Raw genomic sequence first — 20624 nt, forward strand, 5'->3', positions numbered from 1 at the left:
TAAACTACGAGGCGCTTCATTAAGGCTAATCATTTCCCTCTGTCCTTTCATATAAATCATCCTTCTTTGGGGCTCATTTAGACTGAGCTTGAGGATTCTGCCTTCAGAACTTAACACTGTTAAGACGACTTTAGCTATGTTCTCTGTCTGCATTTGCTGGTTACTACCTGTTGGGAACCCTGCCACAGTGCTGCATCCTTAAAAGGGTTTCCTAGAAATTCAAACCATGATTCATTAAGGTCCATGCACCGATGGCCACGACCCATAAGATAATGAAGTGTGCATCTTTTAAAGTACTGGTAGAGCAAGTCACACTTGCTTAAACTGACGAAGTACTCAGGCCGCAAAGTGCATTGTGTTCAGCCAACTGATCATTAAATACTTTCACATGTCCTTTGTGAGAATCAGTCTATTTAAATCTAAGACAATTGACCAGTTTGCACTTGGAGAGCTCTCATGTAGATCATTCTTTCTTTGCAATCACTTTGAGGATGATGAGTTGCTGCCCCTGTGCCCCTAAGATTACACTTCCTTATCTCTTGTCATTTGCGCATTCTGCCTCCTGTGCCCATAGCACCCTGCCCTCCTTGTCTATGCCTGCTGAAATATTTATCAACTAAAGTATAACTTTCTTTTTATTCATTTTTCTCTTCTACTCCTTGAAAACAGGGATTCGTTTTTCAGCACATAGCAGATAATAAATATTCATTGAACAAAATGCTGTGAATTATGAGAAGATGACCATAATGGAATATTACACAGCCTGTTGGAAGGAAGTGTTGATCTCTCTTTTTTAGCATGTATGTATTTCATAATATATCTGCAGAAAAACAAGCTGGAATACTTATGGACATAGTGATCCCAGTTTTGTTTAAAAAATCCAAAGTGCCTATGGATCATACAAATATTTAAAAATATAAATATGGGGCAGGCACTGTGGTACAGCAGGCTAAAGACCCAGCTTGCAGCTTGGCACACTATATGGGAGCTGGTTTGTGACCCGGCTGCTCCACTTCTGATCCAACACCCTGTTAATGTGCCTGGGAATGCAGTAGAGGATGTCCCAAGTCTTTGGGCCCCTGAACCATCAGTGAGACCAGGAAGAGGTTCCAGGATTCTGATGGGCTCAGCTCTGGCTGTTGCAGCCATTTGGGGAGTGAACCAGCAGATGGAAGACCTCTCTGTCTTTCTCTGTAACTTTTTCAAATAAATAAAATAAATCTTTTAAAAATGTAAATATGCAGGCATGGAGTCTACATTTTACTTATACATTTAAAATTTTTATTTATTTACTAGAGATCTTCCATCTGCTGGTTCATTTCTCAAAAGCCTGCAATGGCTGAGCATGGGCGGGGCTGAAACTGGGAAACAGGAAGTCAATCCAGGTCTCTCATATGGGTTGCAGGGATTCAAATACTTGAGCCATTACAAGTACCTCTTAGGGTCTGCATTAGCAGATAGCTGGAGTCAAGAACCAGCGTCAGGAGTCAAACCCAGGTACCCTGATGTGGGATGCAGTTTCCTAAGTGAAGCCTTAATCACTAGGTCACACACTCACCCGTACAATTCTGTGATTTGTTAGATTGAATCTGTATTACTATTATAAATTAAAAATCCATTAAATAATTTTAACTAGTATGAGATTACAGATTCCATTTGAAAATTATAATTAATTTAAGAATACTTTATTCATTTCCTAGAGCTATTGTATTAAGTTACCACAAAGGAAGTGATTTTAAAACAAAGAAATTTATTCTTCCATAGTTATAGAGACTAAAAGTCTGAAAAGAAGGTTTGGGTAAATTTGGGCTCCCTCCAAAGACTCAACAAAAGAATCCTTTGCTTCTTCTATACTCTGATGGTTGCTGGCAATCCATGGAGTTCCTCGGGTTGTAGATGCATCACTTCCATGTTCACCTTGGTCTTTTTTGTGTCTTGATACAGCCTTCTGACAAGGACATCAGTAACATCCAGTGACATTACCATAACATAGTTGATTATACCTGTAAAACCTTATTTCTAAATATCACATTCCAAGGCTCTGGATGGACGTGAATTTTTGAGGACGCATTCCTTATTTGAGTATAGTGACTTACTAAAGAGCACTTATAACAAAGGCTCTTTATGAGCTTCCATGTCAAAAAAATGTTTTCTGGAAGCTGTCACTATTAAGATTTGCAGGCACCCAGTATACTGGCACAGGCCTGAAGCATGGATGATATTTTTGCTGCCATAGGTTTAGAAAACCTACCAAGTCTTTAGCTCATATCTGTAGCTTTCTATCTGTTTTTACTTTTCTTTGAACATTGGAAGACTTTTTTAGTTCCTCTTCTGATCTCTATTTTGGGAAGAAGCTTTGTTTGTTAACTTTATGAGAGCTTAGGGACACTTTTAATTCCCTTATTTCTTAGATATTTATTCTGCAAATATAGTCAGCACCTATTATTTGCAAAAGATTGAACATATCTACATGCTCTTAAAAACAACACTAGATTTTATGTTTACCAACCAGAAATCTGAAAAACCTTGAAAGTCCTATAAAGACAAATCATTTGTGAACTTGAGCAGAAGCAAAGATGTCAATACTGCACAATGTTATTATCATTGTATTTTGCATTGGTAGATTGCTTCCAAGAAACTGAGTTCTTGAATTTATTATCAGTTAAACCACAGTATTTAAGGTGGAAAATTTATTGGCATCGATTTACTGTTTACATTTTCTCCAAGGCTCAAATCAGTTATCAAAGCTTATTTTTCATGCTATTTCAAGAATACCCTTTGTATAATACTAATTTCAGTGTCTTTCTCCAAAGGGCTAAACAATCACAATGAGAGAGGATAAAAACAGGAGGAATTATGAATACAATTCATGAGTTTGTTTTTGCTGTTACTTAGTATATATATCAGAGTCAGAAATAAGAGGTAAACTTAAAATTTATCTACTAAGAGAAAATCTTCTATGTGGCAAATCCATCTTCCCAGATAATGAGTAATTTAAGGACTTCTTACAATATCAGCCATAAAATTGTCATTCCATGGAGGTCATATGTTTATTGCTGTTCATTTTGGTGAGGATACTTCCTGCTCAATGTTCTGAGAACCAAAATCTGCTGGCAAAATGAACACATGACTCAAGGTCTTTACATCTTCTTGCTGAAGGGTCTGTGTGTTTATAGTATAACATGGTAAGTGGAATTATTACCTTGTTATATCTTTACTGAAGATTAAGTATGGTTTAAGAAGACATGTATGAGTGCCAAGTTGACTTGGGGTGAACTTGTAATGATTAATTTTGTGTGCCAACTTAGCTAGGATGTAGTCACCAGATAGCTGGTCAAACATTATTCTGGATATTTCTGTGGGATTATTTTTTAAAAGACAAGATTAACATTTAAATCAGTAAATTATTAAAGTAAATCGCCCCCCTTAATGTGGGTGAGTCTCATTTAATCATTCAAAGATCTGAGTGAATTCATTAAAATACCCTCCTCCTTCTCCCTATCCCTCTCATTCTGGGGGAACTAGCCAACACAGATTGTATCAGAGACACAGTCTATAGAAGCATCCTGAGGTCATGACCTCAGAACACTGTAGATGCAGACTTCCTGTCACTACTCCTTTCATGTGAGACAAGCAGTTACTCTGAAGATCCAGACCTGTGGTGGTTGCTAAGGAAAGGTGGAAAGAAGCTTCTACAGATTGTTGAATAGATCTTTCTCTAGATTCTCGAACTGCTGCTGATGGAAGCTCGCCTTTATCTATTTTCCCCAAATGGAAGTTAGAACTAGATGTTGGAGCGACTATTTGGAGTTTATCTTGGTCTTTTCAAACAGCTATAACAAAATACCTTCGCCTGGGTAACGTAGAAGCAATAGAACTATACTGCTCACGGTCCTGAAAGGTAGGAATTCCAAGATCAAATAGCAGCAGCTGTGGTGTCTGGTGAGGGTCTCCTTTCTTCAAAGATAACACTTTCTAATTACTCTCACACGGAAGCAGACTGGAATCTAAGAGGACAATAAAACAGGCTTTATTCCCACCTTCAAGCCCTTTTACAATGGCATGAATCCCACTCAAGAGGGAGGAACCTCATGGCCAAATCACCTTCCAATACCATGACAAACATTCAGGCAACAGAAGGGTTAGTGACAAAGTTTCCTTAAATAAAATGGCTTGTTGATTGTTAATACAAAGCTCACATTATACTTGTGTAGATATCCTAGTGTTTGGGAGATGAATGCAATTATTTTCATATTGTGGATGCAGAAACAAATATGATGGCCCACATCTTCATCCCCCGTTATTATATTCATGTTAGTGCCTCAGAGGAAGAAATCTCCACCCGAAGATGGTGAGAAAAGGACACTGAGAGAGGCCAGGTGAACTCAGCTAGGTCCCTGTTTGGCTCAGTCACTGTCTCCTCCGTTAGTCTTTATTACTCTGAATGGTTTTTCTTTCTACTCCAGACTCCCTTCAGAGACTGACCATTTCTCTACTCTCTACTCGATTTCATAGCAAAACTTCCTGAGTCTTTGCTTCTCACCTCCATTCAGGTTTTTGTCTTTATGGCATCGAAGGTTGCCCTAGTGAAGTTTCTCTCTGATCTTCATCTTACCAGATGGAAAGATCACGTTCATGCTCTTACTTCCTTCATGTCTCAGCAGTGCTGCTCATTTCATTGTTTTGGAAACATGATTTCTTCAGTCTTTTAATGAGTAGAATTAAAATCAGATTTTCCATCTACTTCCTTAGCTATTTATTCTCATGTACCTTATCTGGTGCCTCTGCTGCTTACCTCAGAAAGTTCAGTCCCAAGGGCTCAATCCTGTGCCCTATACTCTGCACATGAAGGGTCTGTAAAAAGTTCATGGAGATGTGTATTATAAAAAAAGCATGGTTTTCAAATTATTTTTACACCAAAATAAACTCATCTTTTAAATCCATTTTCCATAAAGTTTTTCAAGTGCCCTCATTAACAATCCCACCAGGGCTATGAGGATGTCCTGCCATCCCTAAGCCTTGCTAACCTCAACTCCAGACCTGGTCCTTTCCCTAATATCCAGGTTAATATATCCAACTGCCTTCTTTGCACCTTTTCCAATTGTTTCCTCTTTTGAAATATTATCTTTGATCTTTCCATAGCTGACTTCTAGTTATTTATATCTCAACTTATAGATTGTCTATCAAGAATGACTTTTTATTTATGTGATTTACGTGTCGAGTTTCCTTCCTTCCTCCCTTCCTCCCTTCCTCCCTCCCTCCCTTCCTCCCTCCTTCCCGCCCTTCCTACCTTCCTACCTTCCTACGTTCTTATCTATCCATCATCTATCTGCCACCTATTATCAATCACATCACTTGGTTTTAATTCTTTGTATAACTTGCACTAGCGTGTGGTATCTTGTTTCTTTAATTTCTTGTTTATTATAGTTTTGCTTTCATCCCTTAAATGCAAACTCCCTGAGTGTCTGATATGGATTAGGAGCTCTGTCTTTTCTGCTTTGGCTGTCCTGTCAAAATGACCTACACAAAGTGACTTAAACACCAGAATTCATTTTCTCACAGTTCTGGAGCCTGGGAATCCAAGATCAAGAATACAACCCATTCAATTTCTGGTGAGGCTTCTCTCCTAGACTTACAGAAGATTATATGATTGCTGCATTCTCACATGACTTGTCCTCATTGCATGTACTCATTGAGGAGAGAGAGAGAGAGAGAGAGAGAGAGAGAGAGAGAGAGAGCTTTCTTCCTCTTATTATGAGACAAGTAATCTCATGAAAGAGGGCTGTATCTTTATGACTTTATTTAAACTTAATCATCCCACAAAGACCCTATCTTCAAATTTCCACACTGACACACTGACAATTAGGACTTCAACATAGGAACTTTGCTTGGGGTGGGGAACACAAACATTCAGTCTTTAAGAAGCTCAATAAATACTTCTTGAATTACTTGATCAAAGTATTATTTCCCTTAGTTTGTAATTTAGCATTAATGTTTCTACTGCTATATGATATTTTGTAATTATTCATGTCTTTAGATAGCTGTATATTTTGTATCCCTTGAAAGGACGTTAGTCCAAATGGTGCTTGTCAAGTTGTTCCACTTTTAGGCAGAAAGATGATTTCATCACAAAAGAGATAAGGTCTAGCAACGAAAGCAATATCTGCATATTGAGCATTCATTATTCTCTGTGTCTTCATCCCTGCATTGACTGCTCCTACAATCCTATTATTTTGACATTTATGTATTAGAGTCTATTTTCCCTAATACAACCCAGATTTCTGTAACCCTCTCTGCTTCATATCTATAGTAAAGAAGACCAGCCTGGCTGTTCTTTTTAAAGATGAGTGGAACTAGAAGCCACTACAGTAGCAGGAGCACTATCTCATGCTTTATTCTTTTAGGTATCTGTTATTATGTCTACTTTACTTTTCAAGGATAATTTTACTGGATATAGAATTCTAGATTAGTGGTTATTTATCTTTCAAAAATTAATATTTCATGCCACTCTCTCCTTATCTGCATCATGGCTACTGGAAAGTCCACTGGATGGATTTTTAAATTTGTATTTATTTATTTTACATAGTAATTACTTTGAAAGTATTTATTTATTTGAAATGTAGTATAACAGAGGGAAATAGAGAAGGAGAGGAAGAGGGGATAGAGAGAAAGAGGTTTCTTCCATCCACTGGTTCATGCCCAAATGTTTACAACTGTTAGGGCTGAAGTCAGGAACCAGGAACTCAAGCATAGTCTCCTATGTGAGTGTTAGGTAGCTAAGTACTTCCTACTACAAGGGTGCAAATTAGTGGAAAACTAGAATCAGAAGCTGAGCTGGGACTCCAGTACAGGCACTCCAGTATGGGGTTGTGGGTGTCCCAAGCTGTGTCTTAATTTCTGTGCCAAATGCCTGCTTCACCACTATTGTTCTTAATCTTGTTCTTCCATAATTGAGGTGTTTTTCTTTTATCCCTCTGGCTTCCTTCAGATTTTCTCTGGGCCTTTGTTTTCCTACAGGTTTGAATATGATGTGTATAGATGTATATTTGGGGTATTTGTCCTGCTTGGAGTTCTCTGAGCTTCCCATATCTGTAGTTTGTTTTTATATTTAGATAGTTCTCAGACACTATTATTTTAAATTTTTCTCTTGCTCTGTTTTCTCATTGTTTCCTTCTTGTATTTCTTTGTGTTTTTTTTTTTGAGATATACAAAGTTCATTTAATTCCAGAAAACTAATCATTGTGAGTGATGACATTAACAGATTAAAGGGGAAAAGTTACATAATTACTCCTTCTTGTATTTCAATTATGTGTGAGCCATGCCTTTGAAAATTATCCCATAGATCTTAGATTTTGTGTTCTATTTTTGTATTTCATTCTCTTTTCTCTTTGCATTTCAGTTTTGGAAGATTCTGTGGATCTATCTTTAAGTTAACTGTTTCTTTAGTCATGTCTACTCTATTGATGAGCCTATCAGTGTCATTCTTTAATGTCTGTTAAGAGTGTTCTTGACTTCTAGTGTTTCCTATTGATTCTTTCTTAGAATTTCCACGTCTATGTTTATATAACCCATTCGTTCTTGCATATTGTCTGTTTTTTCCTTCAGAACCCCTAAACATATTGATTGTAATTGCAGTCATGTATTGTTTCATGGTGGAGATAAGGGCTGAGAAAAAGTGTCATTAGGCTGTTTCAAAATTATGCAATTGTCATAGAATGTACTTACACAAATATAGATTGCATAGAGTACTTGACACTTAGAATGCACATTTTCTCTACATATATATGTATATATGTATACACACATACATACATACATACATATCTACATAAAATCAATCACCTATTTCTCTTAGGGCTATGTTGAACAAAAAAAATAAGATTAAATCAAACACAAGAAAAAATTCTGAAGTCAAGAGACATGGTAAACATGAGATTTATGAGGTTGTTGTCTGTGTAACATGGCATGCTGTTTTACAGTAAACATTTCAAAAACTACATTCTAATTTAGTAATTACAGTCTAATAAAAAGTATAGGCTAATAACTATCTATACCTGTAACATGGTTGTTTATTGTCATTATCAGGTCTGCACTGTACATAGTTTTATGTGCAGTGCTTTTATATGACTCTCAGCATAGTATTTTTGTTTACAATCACATCGTCACAAACATGAAAAAAAGGTACTTTGCTACAATGTCACAATAGCTAAGAGACCTCATTTTGCAATAGAAATTTTTCTGCTCTATTATAACCTTATGAGATTATCATATATGCAATCTGTATTGATTAAAATATTGTTATGTGGTAGATGAGGGTATTTAAAATTTCAGACCTGATCATATCAGTACATATGTCATAATCTGAGTCTGATTCTGATGGGTGATTTCTTTCCATTGCCACTGAGCATACTTTATAATTTTTAGTTGTTGAATGCTGGACATGATGTATTATGTAACAAGAGCTGAGGTAAACGGGCCTTTACTGTGAGGTTTATGTTAATTTGGCTAGTAGTTGCACCACGTTTAATGTTTGCTGTAGCTGTTGGTGCCAGAGGCTCAATTCCTCTAATGTCCTCTGGTTTGTCTTCCTTGTTGTCTTGTGTTTCTCTAAAAATTTTTCCTTGCATAAAATTTGAGTCTCTCAGTTTTCAGCTGAATCCACTGTTTTCTTTCCTGGAGCTCTAATGCTGCAGTGGTAAATTATGGGGCGGAGGAAACATTCTATAACTTACGATTCAATCTCAGTCTATCAGTGGGCATGTGTCTACAGGGTGTGATCTTCCCAAGCATTTTGCAGGATGTCCCTTCCCCTGCCACATTCTTATATAAGATGAGGGCTACAAGGGGATTTACTGAGAGAAAATGCTCTTCATACAGGTGCAATCAATCTGTGATAAAGACTTTTTCCTGGATAGTAGGTCTTTGCTTTGTATATTTCGTAATGATTACTTCGCACCCTCCACCACTTGCCATAGCCATAAGGTGATTTTTCTTGGTTCTTCTGAGGGAACCTGGTAGGTGTTTGTAGAGGTGAAACCCATAAAAGTGGTGGGAGGGACCCCTATGGCTGCAGACCCCAGGATTTTCCAGTTCTCAAAGTAATCCATGCTTAGCTTCCAGAAACCCATTAAAACTACCATTTAAATGTTCCCACCACTTTATGGCTCCACTGGATTCTGCTTCAAGTAAGCAGATCTGACTGAAGTCTCTCTTGATTTGCCTGGTTTTCTAGAGTTTGGGATGGTTTGCATATTCTTTCTTTTTTTTAAGACTTCTTTATTTTACTTGAAAGAGCTACAGAGCGGCAGTGACAGAGAGAGAGAATGTCTTCCATCTGCTGGTTCACTCTCCTGATGGTTGCAATGGCCAGAGCTGGGCCGATCTGGAGCCAGGAGCCTGTAGCTTCTTCCAGGTTTCCAATGAGGGTGTACGGGCCCAAGGGCTTAGGCCATCTTCTACTGCTTTCCCAGGCCATAGCAGAGAGCTGGATTTGAAGTGGAGCAGCTGGGACTTGAACCGGCACCCATATGGAATGCCAGCACTGCAGGCAATGGCTTTACTTACTACACCACAGTGCTGCCACCCTGGCATTTTCTTGACATCAAGATAGAAGTGATGATTTTGAAGTGTTTTACACATTGAACCTCAAAATGGAAGTCTAAGCATCTTTTAAAGCATCTAGCACTGAGCTAAGCAAGCATTGGCACACCATGTCTTGGCTTGTGTTTCCACCAATGCTACCTGGCCCATTTCCCACCACTTCCCACAGCCAAAATGGACACTGTTTCTGCCAAGGGAAAAGAGTTGGCAAGCTATGTTTTGATGTCTGCCAGATTCTGAACTATGAGGCACTGAGAGCTTGGTGTGATGACTGACAGCCAAGATGAGTACAGGGATTTTCTGACTCAGCCTCTTGCGCCTTTGTCTCTGGCATGTATATATGCATTATGGTCTTTAGGGCTGATGCCTCAGTCCTTTCAGGAGGGGCCGTTCCTGATATCTCGGGTACATGAGTGTTGCCTGAGGCTTTGGTTTCTGGGATGAGTCTGAAGCCTTTGACTTTGTCGTTTGTTTTCTTTTTCTCAATGATAATTCATTCATTCCTTCCCAACCTCTCCTTTTATTCCTTCATTCACTTATTTTAATATCAGCATTTGGCATGTTTGTGTTAAATTAAATATTTTTCTTGTTAATTTTTACTTTTAGCAGAATATGACAATTTAGCTAAAGGCCAGAGCTGACACATTTTTGATTCTAATTGAAATGCAAATTAATATAAGCAATTATCAGGTAATATACATAGTTTAAAATGGAAGCTTTAAATGACATTTCCTTGGCAATTTGTGTGAATCCCAAAGGTTAGACATTTTCTTTATTCAGGAGACAAAATCCTCATCTAAAGCCCAATTTTAGATTGTCATTACATAATCATAACGTAGCCACCCCTGAGATAAAGTTAACCTTGCTTAAGTAATCACTTCCTAATGGGAAGACATGTTTGCTTGCTTTTTTGTTGAAGATTTATGTATTTATGTATTTGTTTGAAAGGCAGAGAGAGAGACAGAGAAGACAAAGAGAGGAAGGGAAGACAGAGAGATCTTCCATTCACTGGTTCATTTGCCAAATGGCCGTAACAGTTGGGGCTGGCCAGAGTGAAGCCAGGAGGCAGGCATTTTATCCTGGTCTCAAAGTGCATGGCAGGTGCCCAAGTGCTTGGGATATCATCTGTTGCCCTCTGAGGTACATTAGCAGGGAGCTGGTTCAGAAGCAGAGCAGTCAGGACTCTCACTGGCACTCTGATGTGGGCAGTAAGTATCACAAGCAGCAGCTTGGCTTGCTCCATCACAACACTTACCTGGGAATGTAAGTTTGCAAATAGATCCAGGTCATGTGGTGGAGGTGGATTCTGTGGGCCCCAGAGGATGAAGGCCAATAGGACATTTTAATGATAAATATCTTCACCAGTCAGAAAGAAACTACCCTTTATTGTGGCTTTTCCATGTCAAATGCATTATATTCATTCAATGTTCAATGGATATTTATTAAGTGATGTCATGTTGTGGCTAAAATGTTAGTTGCAGGACATTCAGTGGGAATTGGAAACATGCTTTCTTGTCGCTCCCCCATTCGCGGAGGAACGACACAGGACCCTGCGCTGTTCTTTTTTCTGTTCGGCCCTTCCCGGGTTTGCTGCTGGTTCTTTCCGGGTTGGCTGCCGACCCCTCCACCTCCGTGGAAGGGCGGTTCCCCCTGCCACTTTCCCCACTTCCGCGGGGGAGCGGCACACCGCCGGCCGGCTCTCTCGGGGGCTGCTCAGATGTTATCTGGATGTTCCCCTTAGATGTTCCTGGTGCATGTTGTCTCTCTCCTCCTTTATAGTCCTCTTCCTCCAATCCCAAATCTGCTACCCACACGCCGAGCACGCTGCTCTCCTCCAATCAGGAGCAGCTCCTGCAGTTTATTGGTCGAACTGGAGGCAGCTGCGTAGAAGCTGTTTACTCCTCTCCCAGCACCATATTGTGGGAGAGCAGATGCATAGAATAAGTCTTAATTCCAGTAACTTAGTCTAGTCCGAGTTGCTCCCCACACTTTCTGTTATGTATCTTTCTTTTGAGGATTTATTTATTTATTTGAAAGACAGAGAAATAGAGGGAGACTGAGTTAGAGAGAGAGAGAGACAGACAGATATCTTTCATCCCTGCTTCACTCTCCAAATGACCACAGCACCCAGGAAACCAGGGTTGGATCAGTTTTAGCCAGGAACTGGGAGCCACCACACTGGTGGCAGGGACTCAGGTACTTGCTGAAATCTGCTGCTTTCCAGACACATTATTGGGATCCTGGGAGAGAAGGACAGGGTAGCTGGGACTGGAACCAGGCGTCATCCAACATGTGATAAGGATATCCCAAGTAGCAGCTTACCTACTGTGCCGCAATGCCCAGCCCCCTCTCTCCTGCATCTTATATACTAGTTGGGAAAATTGATACGGAACAACAACAGTAAATAAAGAAGGAAAATGAATCCAGAGTGGTGAGTGTCCAGATGTGGGGTAGAGAACGGCTGGCTGGATGGGGGAAAGAGAGCATCCATGAGAGGGGTGGAAGGAGCAAGGCCCTTCCGAGAAGATGACATTTGCATTGGGAGATGAAAAAGCCAATCAAGCACTCATTACTTTGTCTAATTTCCACAACAAACTGGCACAAAGATAATATTAGTTCAGCAGGTACAAGCAAGGAAATGAATCACTCAATTTGGTTAGGTAAGTAAGTTCTGCAAGATTATCCAAATAGCTCTATTCCATTTATCTCAAATTTCTTGATACCAAGTACATCCCACAGGTCTTTGCTGCTCACCAGTAGCCTCAGACTTAGCAAAAAAAGGAAAAAGAAAAGAAACTCTGTTTGTTTAACTGGACTGAAATTTTAGATCTTCATGGGGAAGCCAGTTATCAAAGAAAACCAATGCCAAGTCATCAGTTTTCTTAGTAAGTGCATCAAAAAGAAAAAAAAAAGGATAGCTGTCTAATTTTTATTTCCTTTTTATAAAAGATGATTTTTAAAGCCACCTGACAGGAATAGGTCTTCTTATTTTTTCTTTTAAGATTTATTTATTTATTTTAAAGGCAGAGTTACAGAGAGTTACAGAGTTACAGCATTACAACTACTACAATGGCTAGGGTTGGGTCAGGCCAAAGCCAGGAGCCAGGAGCTTCTTCCAAGTCTCCCGGGTGGTGCAAGGGCCCAAGGACTTGGAGCCTCCTCCACTGCTTTCCCGGGCACATTAGCAGGGAGCTGGATAAGAAGTGGAGTAGCCTGGACTCAAACCAGCATCCATAGGGGATTCTGGCTTCGCAGGTGGTGGCTTATCCTAAAAGAGGATATTTTAATATCAAAAATATTAAGGATTTTTTTTTTTGACAGGCAGAGTGGATAGTGAGAGAGAGAGACAGAGAGAAAGGTCTTCCTTTTTTGCCGTTGGTTCACCCTCTAATGGCTGCCACAGCTGGCGCACTGCGGCCGGCGCACTGCGCTGGTCCGAAGGCAGGAACCAGGTGCTTCTCCTGATCTCCCATGGGGTGCAAGGCCCAAGCACTTGGGCCATCCTCCACTGCCTTCCCAGGCCACAGCAGAGAGCTGGCCTGGAAGAGGGGCAACCGGGAAAGAATCCGGTGCCCCGACCGGGACTAGAACCCGGTGTGCCGGCGCTGCTAGGTGGAGGATTAGCCTATTGAGCTGCGGCGCTGGCCAGATATTTTCTTTTTTTAAAGCTTTTATTTAATGAATGCATTTTTCATAGATACAAATTTAGGAATACAGTGGTTCTTTCCCCCATACCTGTCCTCCCACTCCAACTCCCATTCCACCTCCTACTCCCTCTCTCATCTCATTTTTCATTATGATTCATTTTTTAGTTTAACTTTATATACAAAGGACCAACTCTATGCTAAGTAAAGATTTCAACAGTTTGCACCCACACACATACACAACATATAAAGTACATTTTGACAATAAGTTTTGCAGTTAATTCTAATGGTACAACTCATTAAGAACAGAGGTCCTACATGTGGATGAAGTGCACAGTGACTTCTGATGTTCATTTAACAATTAACACTCTTTTTTTATTTTTACATCAGTGATCACACGGGGCTCTTGCCATGAGCTGCCAAGGCTATGGAAGCCTTTTATGACCACAGACTCCATCAGTATTTGGAAAAGGCCATAAGCAAAGTGGGAGTTCTCTCCTCCCTGCAGAGAAAAGTACAAGGGATATTTTCTTAAGGGACATGACTTGAATTTGAATGAAATTAGGTTTGTGCAACACTAACATTATTTTATCTCTATCTTACTCATTTCATAGAGAACCTCTAAAGTTGCAGCATAAATAGACCCATTTGAGAACTGGTGGACTCTGGCTTATAAGGCCACTTCAAACCTTGAGAATTTTAGATTTATTCTAACACCCTAATGCTTGATATGCAGAGGGGCAATGCAGGCAGATGTTGTGGGGGTGAGGATAAGGTGTCTGCTACCGAATCAGCCTAGGAATGGCAAGATCATCTTGTCATAAATATTTTCTGATTGAGTCTTTTTCCTTGAAAAGTGTACCTATTTAGGGAAAATTAGATTGTGCATTCGCTGTTTATTAGACTATTCAAATACAATCTAAGACTCATTATGAAATAATTTGCAAATATTTTCATTTTTGAAAAAAATTTATTTATTTGAAAGGCAGAGAGGGGGATGGATGGAGGGAGGGAGGGAGAGAGAAGGAGGAGAGAGAGGGAGAGAGACATCTTCCATCTGCTGGTTCACTCCAAATGCCTGTAATAGCCAAAGCTGAGTCAGGCTAAAGCCATGAGCCTGGAACTCAATCTGGGTTTCCCACGTGGGTGGCAAGGTCCCAAACCTTTCGGCCATCTTCTGCTGCCTTCCTAGGCACATTAGCAGGGAGCTAGTTTGGAAGTGGACCAACTGGGACTTGAAGTGCATCCTGATATGGGATGTCAGAATTTCAAGTGGCAGCTTAATATGCTATACCACATCAGCCCCCTACCAACATTTTTCTTTTTATAGGCAGTTGTTCATGTTGGTTCTAATAAATTAAGAGATCAGTTTTATTGATTTTTAATAATTAAGTATGGAGTTAGAAATGATCATTTGGACTTAGTGTATCTTTGTCATGAATATTTGAGTATTGATCAATGTATGCAAGCATATTTGTCCTCTTAACTTTGGAATGTAATCAAGATGAGAAAATGTACAAGAAGAGATACTCTTTATAATTCTATGAAAATATAATGATAATTATAGAGGAATAATTTTATATGATACTAGTATTGTTGAGGCTATTTGTACAATGTTTCAAGTACCTTAACTATATCAGTTATGCTCCAGTTCATCTCACTGAGAGATGGGATAAGGTTGGGCTAAAGCTTGGAATCATCAATTGAAATTTAGTTTTGCACATAGGAGGGAAAAATAGCAAAGATACAAGCCATTTGAGTGTCTGGCTCCTTTATTTGTCAATATAACCATTATTACATTCACACTATTCTCTTGCTCTCTTGGGCTCAATAGCATGAGCTAAAACAATTGATTTTACAAAGCAGTTGAAGAGATGAAGAGATACACAAATTATAAAAAACATACCAGACACAGATGAATATATTCTACATATATTAATAAAGTCCTAAAGTGCTTATTAGTTTGAAGCCTTTCCTCTGATTGATGATATCTACAAATATTTTACATTTTCTAATTTTTTTCAGAAATGTAAAAACAATACAGCACTATAGTCTAATAATTTCCACTACAGGTATTATCATTGGAAGAATGAGTCTTATAAATTGATAAATGAAAATATCTTATGTTAATATGAATCTCTGTTCCTTTTTTGTAAGATTAATTCATGCATCTGTTCATTAAAATACTCCTCGAGAATATGTTTGCAGTGCTGGCTTCATGGGCATATGACCTGTCCAGTTATTTGAAGCTCTATGTTCAGGAGACATTTGTTCTTGGTTTAATTTTCTGTTCTTATAATCTGGAAATTCTTAACAAAAATATCTTTGGACTAGAGTTTTGTAAGTGAATTCTGATGGGACAATATACGTGAAAGTGATCAGCTGAAAAAAAGAAGTATGGGATATGTGTGTCCCCTGTTGCTTGCCGCTCCATTTGCATGTAGTGTTTTGATATCGCATGAATACGGAATTCTAATAGACCTGCGAGGCATAGGAATTCAGTGAGACTCAAAGCAAGTACAAGGTAAGCACTATACAACTACAACAGAGTAGTGGAGGTGCTGACAGCTCAAAGCAGCCCTGCTTCTGTTTGCTTCAGAACTTGCTGCAAATACAGAAAGAAGGCAAAAGATTTCTAACATCAAACATTTCATATCCTATCTTACTCATGTTGCTTTCCTGCATTAGCCAGCCACTTACACTGGAAATAATGTCAGAGAAGGAAAGAAAAAGATAAGATACCTCATCATTTTTTCCCCTCAGTTGTTTCCTAGGAAAAGAATGTTGTGACCAAAAGCAGGAAAGTGAATAGAGTTCTGGGATGAAACTGAATATGCAGCATTGTTTATCTCACATGACTAAAAACTGTTTCTGATCCTCTTACGAGGATGGCAATGGAAATGAACATATCTGCCAGCTCCACTGGGACCCTGCAGAGACTATGTAAAAAATCAATGTTGGTAATGATACCACATCTGGGATCTCAGCTGTAGCTGAGGTGCCTGTTCAGTTAAGATGGCAGTAGTTAACCATCATCCACCATGATCCCAACTGAGGCTGGCAGTGACTAGACCACTGGATTAAATACAACTACAATGCATACCGCCACCCTGCATCCCTTACTTCTTTAAGGATGGTGCTAACATCTCCCGTTCTACCAGGATACAATACATTTTTGGCTCTTAGGTGACAGTGTGAAGCAGGGATTTCAAGGGCTTCTATTTCATATTCACTTCAGTAGCAGTTCTAGTCATAGAAAGAGGAACTATGATTAGGGAAGTGCCAATGACTGAGTATGTCCAGTTCAACTATAGGTTTGGAAATGGGAAATACCACTGGACCACTGGATGTGTCTAGATCCAGTGAACTTAATATGGGATTCTTATCTGCCAGATTTCCATTTTTTATTACCCCACATTCACAAACCCCCTATTCCAATAGGCTGCCATAATGGAGTCTTGCACCCAAAGATGTTAGTGTCAGGCTTAATTTTTGAGGTAAATCTGTCCTTATAAAATTATTTGGAAAATATTGTTCTTCAATTTTCATAAAAAATATGGAATTGACATTATAAGTATTTTTTTCCTTAGCTGTTTAGAATTTATCAGTGACTTCACTGATGAATGATTGGATTTTAATCATAACTTTAATTAAAAATTTGATATAGTTTCACATGATCTTGGTGATTAAGCATGATATTTTCCAGCTTCAGTTCTCTGTAGATGATTGCCTTTTGATGTAAATGCCCCAAAACCACAGAGATCTCTGCCTAGTAAAGCAGGCTGTGTTTTCCATAAATATTCCCTCTGTTTCTAACTTCATAAGTAGTTCTCCTGCACTGAGATGCTCAAGGATGAGGTAGAGTTTTCCACCAATCCACATCCTTCAGCTGGTACAGGATTAGATACTACAAAAGAGCTGGATGACCCTTGTTTTAGTCCTTTTTCTGGTGCTATAGCAAAATGCCTGAGCCTGGGTACTTTAGAAAGAAAAGAGATAGATATTTAGCTCACAGTTCTGCAGGATCAAGAGCATGGCATTGGTATCTGCTTGGCTCCCGTGATGGCCTCATTGTGGATGCCATCACAATGTTAACGGTAATAACACCTGCAATGCAGCCATTTGGGATCTGGGAATAGATTTATATTTTGTACTTTGATTTACAAAGTATTCATTGGATGTATAAGAACCAAAATGGACTTTACCTGTTTTGTATACAACTGAGCCATGTTGCTCTTTGAGGTTAGTGATAATTTTTTTGTATTTTAAAAATGATTGATGCAAGGATGCCTTTTATCCATTTTTGCATGAAATATTGAATTGCAAGAATGTTGAATATTATGTTTTTTATTACTGAACAAATCCTGATGATAAAATATATAAGCTTTAAAAAAGCCCAAGGAAAGCAGATAATAATATTGTATAATCATATTGTAGCAGATAATCATATTGTATAACTATTGTGAGGAGAATGACTTGCAAACTTTTGTAACTACTAAAATAATTATGCCAGTTTTAATGTGACTTGATGCTACTTTTAGTGAAAAACTGAGTATGAAATTAGGTGTCCAAGGAGGTATTAATTTTATTCTGATTGAGGTTAATTATAAGTATACTTTTTTGCTTTTTGCTTGTGATTGCTTTAGCTGTTTAGACTCTTTTCTGATCCCATATAAGTTTTCTAGTGTTCCTCTCTAGCTCTGTGAAAAATTTCATTGATATTTAGATAGGGATTCTATTGGGTAGTGTGGAAATTTTAAAGATATTGATTCAAATCCATGAGAATGGGATGGGTTTCTATCACTTTTGTCCTCTTCAATTTTGTTTGTCAATGAGTTGCATTTTTCTTTGTAGAGATCTTTTACTTCATGGTTAAAGTTATTCCTTGGTATTTCATTATTTTTGTAGTTGTTGGACATGAGATTGCTTTCTTGATTTCTTTTTCAGGTAATTTACCTTTTGTAAACAATGCTACTGATTTCTGCACTTTGTTTTCTGCAACCTTACTGATCTTGTTTATCAGTTGTAACAGCTTTTTATTGGAATCTGGGTTTTCTGTATACAAGATCCTGTCATTTGCAGATAGAGACAATTTAGATTCCTTCTTTCTAATTTGAATATCCTTTATATCTTTCTCTTATCTAATTGCTTTGGCTAGAACTTCCAGCACTATTTTGAATAAAACAGTGAAAATGAGTTTCCTTGTGTTGTTCCTTGTCTTATATGGTCTCTATGATTTTAATTTTCTTCTCTGCCTCATATTTCTCTCTTGAACTTTACTTTGTTATTTATTAATGTTTCTGCTCTTTTTAAAAAATATTTTATCTTTAAGCTTTATTTATGGGGCCAGAGCTGTGGCATAATGGGTAAAACTGCCGACTTCAGTGCTGGCTTCCCATATGGGCACCAGTTTCAGTCCCAGCTGCTCCACTTTCGATCCAGCTCTCTGCTATGGCCTAGGAAAGCAATAGAAGATAGCCCAAGTCCTTGGGCCCCGGCACCCACATGGGAAACCCAGAAGAAACTCCTGGCTCCTGGCTTTGGATTGGCACAGCTCCAGCCATTGCGGCCATTTGGGGAGTGAACCAGCAGATGGAAGACCTCTCTCTCTCTCTCTCTCTCTCTTTCTCTCTCTCTCTGCCTTTCCTTCTCTCTCTGTAACTCTTTCAAGTAAATAAATAAATCTTTTTTAAAAAGGCTTATTTATTTATTTAAATGCAGAGAGAGAGAGACAGAACTTTCCATCCTCTGGTTCACTCTCCAAATGACCACAATGGACAGAGGTGGGCCAATTTGAAGATAGGAGTCCAGAGCTGCTTCTGGTTCTCCCATGTTGGGCACAGGGTCCCAAGCACTTGGGCTATCTTCTGGTGCCTTCAGGTGTGGTAACAGGAAGAGTTGGGCCAGGCTAAAGCCAAGAGACCAGAATTCAACTCAGGTCTCCCAGGGACCCACATACGTTAGCCACTACCTTTTATCTTCAGGGTGTGTGCCAACAGGAGGCTGGGATAGCAATTGCAGCTGGTTCTCAAACCCAGCCACTGTGATACCAGATGTGCATGTCTCTTGATCACTTTGCCAAATGCCTGCCCCCATTCATATTTCTTTTTTTTATTTTTCAAACAAGATTTGTTTTTTTTTATTTAGTAAATATGAATTTCCAAAATACAGTTTGTGGATTACAATGGCTTTCCTCCCCATAACTTCCCTCCCACCCGCAACCCTCCTATCTCCCGCTCCCTCTCCCATTCCATTCACATCAAGATTCATTTTCAATTATCTTTATACACAGAAGATTGATTTAGTATATATTAAGTAAAGATTTCATCAGTTTGCACCCACACAGAAACACAAAATGTAAAATACTGTTTCAGTACTAGTTATAGCATTACTTCACATTGGACAACACATTAAAGACAGATCCCACATGAAAAGTAAGTACACAGTGACTCCTGTTGTTGACTTAACAATTTGACACTCTTGTTTATGGCATCAGTAATCTCCCTAGGCTTTAGTCATGAGTTGCCAAGGCTATGGAAGCCTTTTCAGTTTGCCAACTTCGATCTTCTTCTGATAGGGTCATAGTCAAAGAGGAAGTTCTCTCCTCCCTTCAGAGAAAGGTACCTCCTTCTTTGATGGCCCTGTTCTTTCCACTGGGATCTCACTCGCAGAGATCTTTCATTTAGGTCGTCGTCGTTTTTTTTTTTTTTTTTTTTTTTTTTTTTTTTTTTTTTTTTTTGCCAGAGTGTCATGGCTTTCCATGCCTGAAATACTCTCATGGGCTCTTCAGCCATATCTGAATGCCTTAAGGGCTGATTCTGAGGCCAGAGTGCTGTTTAGGACATCTGCCATTCTATGAGTCTGCTGTGTATCCCGCTTCCCATGATAGATCGTTCTCTCCCTTTTTGATTCTATCAGTTAGTCTTAGCAGACACTAGTCTTGTTTGTGTGATCCCTTTGACTCTTAGACCAATCAGTGTGATCAATTGTGAACTGAAATTGATCACTGGGACTAGTGAGATGGCATTGGTACATGCCACCTTGATGGGATTGTATTGGAATCCCCTGGCATGATTCTAACTCCACCATTTGGGGCAAGTCCAATTGAACATGTGCCAAATTGTACATCTCCTCCCTCTCTTATTCCCACTGTTATATTTAACAGGGATCACTTTTCAGTTAAAATTTAAATACTTAAGAATAATTGTGTGTTAATTACAGAGTTCAACCAATAGTACTAGAACAAAACAAAGAAAAAATACTAAAATGGATAAAGTATTACATTGTACATCAACATTCATATTTCTGACATCAGTGCTTGAGAATTTCTTTTTCCACATTTTGAACAGTTGGCATTGATGGACCATTTAATTTCTTCTG

This window comes from Oryctolagus cuniculus, chromosome 12, assembly GCF_964237555.1.
Source record: "Oryctolagus cuniculus chromosome 12, mOryCun1.1, whole genome shotgun sequence".
Classification (NCBI taxonomy): domain Eukaryota; kingdom Metazoa; phylum Chordata; class Mammalia; order Lagomorpha; family Leporidae; genus Oryctolagus; species Oryctolagus cuniculus.